The sequence below is a fragment of the Nerophis lumbriciformis genome, linkage group LG19, assembly GCF_033978685.3.
Source record: "Nerophis lumbriciformis linkage group LG19, RoL_Nlum_v2.1, whole genome shotgun sequence".
NCBI lineage: Eukaryota > Metazoa > Chordata > Actinopteri > Syngnathiformes > Syngnathidae > Nerophis > Nerophis lumbriciformis.
In genome coordinates this window covers 28,734,184-28,739,124 of record NC_084566.2, presented here as the reverse complement: position 1 = coordinate 28,739,124, position 4,941 = coordinate 28,734,184, and the positions used below count along the sequence as shown (strand labels likewise).

The window sequence follows — 4,941 nt, the reverse complement described above, 5'->3', positions numbered from 1 at the left end:
TATGTTTTTAAACTTGGTGCTGTCGGTTGATCGACTACGCAGTAAAATCAGAGCCATTTACAATACATCCCAACACAAGAATCTCTTCTCTTATTGCTCACAAACAATCAAATCGGAAGTTTGATATAGGAACAATAAAAAAACAAACATTTGTTGATACCTTGAATACAGTACACCACCATGTGGATGGGGCTGTGTTTAAAATGCTTAAGAGTCACAACACTTCTGTCAGTACACCATGTACTTAGTTTTTGAGTGCCGTGCTCTCCCCTTCTGCTATGTACACTGCAAAAAAATCAGTGTTCAAAAACAAGGAAAAAAATACTAAAATTAGGGGTATTTTACTTGAACTAAGCAAAATGATCTGCCAATAGAACAAGAAAATTCGGTTTGTCAAGACTTTCCAAAACACGTAAAATTAGCTAACCTCAATGAACCCAAAAATACCTTAAAATAAGTATATTCTCACTAATAACAAGTGCACTTTTCTTGGTAGAAAAAAAAAAAAAAAAAGAGACCTTTTTGCTCAATATGTTGAAAAATATTCTTAAATGAAGTAAATGCTAGTGCCATTATCTTGACATAATGATATACGCCCGGCATTACATTTCTTGAAACCAGCAAACTTGTACTAAAAACGAATTTATTGTTCTTAATGGAAAGGCAACAAGGCAAGCGCTTGTTACTCTCGGGGTCTCCTAGCCTCATATGGTCTCAAAATGCATTTTTCCACCGATAACATGACATCATCACGCCAAGTGCGTGCTCTTTCAGTCAATTAGTGCGCGAGGAGTATATATATATATATATATATATATATATATATATATATATATATATATATATGTATATATAGATAGATATACACTGCAAAAAGTCAGTGTTCAAAAACAAGAAAAAAACTACAAAAATGAGGGGTATTTTACTTGAACTAAGCAAAATTATCTGCCAATAGAACAAGAAAATTCGGCTTGTCAAGACTTTCCAAAACACGTAAAATTAGCTAACCTCAATGAACCCAAAAATACCTTAAAATAAGTATATTCTCACTAATAACAAGTGCACTTTTCTTGGTAGAAAAAAAAAAAGAGACCTTTTTGCTCAATATGTTGAAAAATATTCTTAAATGAAGTAAATTCTAGTGCCATTATTTTGACATAATGATATGCGCTCGGCATTACATTTCTTGAAACCAGCAAACTTATACTAAAAACTAATTTATTGTTCTTAATGGAAAGGCAACAAGGCAAGCACTTGTTACTCTCGGGGTCTCCTAGCCTCATATGGTCTAAAAATGCATTTTTCCATCGATAACATGACATCATCACGCCAAGTGCGTGCTCTTTCAGTCAATTAGTGCATGAGGAGTATATATATATATATATATATATATATACATATATACATATATATATGTGTGTGTATATATATATATATATATACATATATATATATATATATATATATACATATATTTATATATGTGTGTGTATATATATATATATATATATATACATATATATATATATATATATATACATATATATATATATATATATATACACATATATTTATATATATATATATATATATATATATATATATATATATATATATATATATATATATACATACAGGTAAAAGCCAGTAAATTAGAATATTTTGAAAAACTTGATTTATTTCAGTAATTGCATTCAAAAGGTGTAACTTGTACATTATATTTATTCATTGCACACAGACTGATGCATTCAAATGTTTATTTCATTTAATTTTGATGATTTGAAGTGGCAACAAATGAAAATCCAAAATTCCGTGTGTCACAAAATTAGAATATTACTTAAGGCTAATACAAAAAAGGGATTTTTAGAAATGTTGGCCAACTGAAAAGTATGAAAATGAAAAATATGAGCATGTACAATACTCAATACTTGGTTGGAGCTCCTTTTGCCTCAATTATTGCGTTAATGCGGCGTGGCATGGAGTCGATGAGTTTCTGGCACTGCTCAGGTGTTATGAGAGCCCAGGTTGCTCTGATAGTGGCCTTCAACTCTTCTGCGTTTTTGGGTCTGGCATTCTGCATCTTCCTTTTCACAATACCCCACAGATTTTCTATGGGGCTAAGGTCAGAGGAGTTGGCGGGCCAATTTAGAACAGAAATACCATGGTCCGTAAACCAGGCACGGATAGATTTTGCGCTGTGTGCAGGCGCCAAGTCCTGTTGGAACTTGAAATCTCCATCTCCATAGAGCAGGTCAGCAGCAGGAAGCATGAAGTGCTCTAAAACTTGCTGGTAGACGGCTGCGTTGACCCTGGATCTCAGGAAACAGAGTGGACCGACACCAGCAGATGACATGGCACCCCAAACCATCACCCAACCATGCAAATTTTGCATTTCCTTTGGAAATCGAGGTCCCAGAGTCTGGAGGAAGACAGGAGAGGCACAGGATCCACGTTGCCTGAAGTCTAGTGTAAAGTTTCTACCATCAGTGATGGTTTGGGGTGCCATGTCATCTGCTGGTGTCGGTCCACTCTGTTTCCTGAGATCCAGGGTCAACGCAGCCGTCTACCAGCAAGTTTTAGAGCACTTCCTGCTTCCTGCTGCTGACCTGCTCTATGGAGATGGAGATTTCAAGTTCCAACAGGACTTGGCGCCTGCACACAGCGCAAAATCTACCCGTGCCTGGTTTACAGACCATGGTATTTCTGTTCTAAATTGGCCCGCCAACTCCCCTGACCTTAGCCCCATAGAAAATCTGTGGGGTATTGTGAAAAGGAAGATGCAGAATGCCAGACCCAAAAACGCAGAAGAGTTGAAGGCCACTATCAGAGCAACCTGGGCTCTCATAACACCTGAGCAGTGCCAGAAACTCATCGACTCCATGCCACGCCGCATTAACGCAGTAATTGAGGCAAAAGGAGCTCCAACCAAGTATTGAGTATTGTACATGCTCATATTTTTCATTTTCATACTTTTCAGTTGGCCAACATTTCTAAAAATCCCTTTTTTGTATTAGCCTTAAGTAATATTCTAATTTTGTGACACACGGAATTTTGGATTTTCATTTGTTGCCACTTCAAATCATCAAAATTAAATGAAATAAACATTTGAATGCATCAGTCTGTGTGCAATAAATAAATATAATGTACAAGTTACACCTTTTGAATGCAATTACTGAAATAAATCAAGTTTTTCAAAATATTCTAATTTACTGGCTTTTACCTGTATACACATATGTTGGCAAGATGGTGACGATTGAAACTGGAAAGTGCCCAGCACGGTGCACTCGATACTTTAGGAGTCACTTCTCATATGCACTCAACAGAACTGCACCAATTGAGACAGAGCGCAGGGTTAGCACAGTTACACCTGTTCAAACCAACAGCACCAATGTAGGAATTCTAGTGTGAAAGCCCCGAGACTTGCTTAATTCTGAGGTCCTAGTGCCACGCTGATCACTACATAACCATTTCATCTACACGCTTTTCTTATCTGCTCTTTCAGCCATGCTGATCCTGCTGACTGTCCTAACAGTCTTGGGCCTGCTCCATGTCTAACGAGACCAGAAGTGAGGAGGAAGAGCAGGCGGTCATCAATTCCAATGATGACACATCACATGTGTTCTATTAAAAGTTTTTACTGTCTTCTATGACTACTTACTCAAACGTGTGTAGGTACTTGAGAGCAGCAGGGCTCGGCTAATCATTTGCATCGACATTATTAAAGCAAGCTCGTTTCGACAAAAGGGAACTTCATGCCTCACGAGTTTGAACTGTTTGAGAAGAGCCAAACGCAGGCGACATTTAATTTTGTGTTGATTTGTTGCATGTAGCAGCAGTGTAAAGTATTTATGGATTTGTTGTGATCTAGACGCATTAATAAAGATGAAACTGTCATTTTGTCCTTCGTGACGTCGTTGCATCACAACGGTAATGCTCAAATCGTGTCTTTTTTTTTTAGCAAAATAAATTACCGTATTTTTCGCACTATAAGTCGCCGTTTTTTTCATAGTTTTAGTTTTATATATGTTTTAGTCCTTCTTTATTATGCATTTTCGGCAGGTGCGACTTATACTCCGGTGCGACTTATACTTCGAAAAATACGGTATTCAGATTGACTTTTGGCCGTTACAAAAAAACTCTGTGCAGTTGAAGAGACGATATAGCTCTCAATTGACCTAAGAACTGAACTAGATGAAGAAGCCGTAGAGCAGAAAGCCTCTGACTGACTCTTGATTGGTCAACACACTGCAAAAAGTCAGTGTTCAAAAACAAGAACAAAAAATACAAAAATTAGGGGTATTTTATTTGAACTAAGCAAAATTATCTGCAAATAGAACAAGAAAATTTGGACTTTCCAAAACAAGTAAAATTAGCTAACTTCAAAGAACCCAAAAATACCTTAAAATAAGTATTTTCTCACTAATAACAAGTGCACTTTTCTTGGTAGAAAAAACAAATGAGACCTTTTTGCTCAATATGTTGAAAAATATTCTTAAATAAAGTAAATGCTCGTGCCATTATCTTGACATAATAAATAATAAACCAGCAAACTTACACTAAAAACTAATTACCGTATTTTTCGGAGTATAAGTCGCACCGGAGTATAAGCCGCACCTGTCGAAAATGCATAATAAAGAAGGACAAAAACTTATATAAATCGCACTGGAGCCCAGCCAAACTATGAAAAAAACTGCGACTTATAGTCCGAAAAATACGGTAATTGTTCTTAATGGAAAGGCAACAAGGCAACCGCGTGTTACTCTCGGGGTCTACTAGCCGCTCAGGCAAATCATATTGTCTAAAAATGCATTTTTCCATCGACAACATGACATCATCGCGCCAAGTGCGTGATCTTTCAGTCGTTTAGCGTATATATACAGCCCGGCCCCCGGACAAATGATTTGTATTGTAATTTTGAAGAATTTATCTGAATGTGCATGA

General features: G+C 36.5%; 1 protein-coding gene across 1 annotated transcript in view; it reads left to right on the top strand.

Moving 5' to 3' along the window:
* Positions 1-3,894, top strand: part of LOC133618561 (uncharacterized) — a 20,609-nt gene extending 16,715 nt beyond the window's left edge. Inside the window, exon 12 of the mRNA XM_061979040.1 lies at positions 3,503-3,894. The gene's annotated coding sequence lies outside the window, so the exon portion shown is untranslated. The remainder of the gene's footprint in view (positions 1-3,502) is intronic.
* The last annotated feature ends 1,047 nt before the right edge of the window (positions 3,895-4,941 follow it).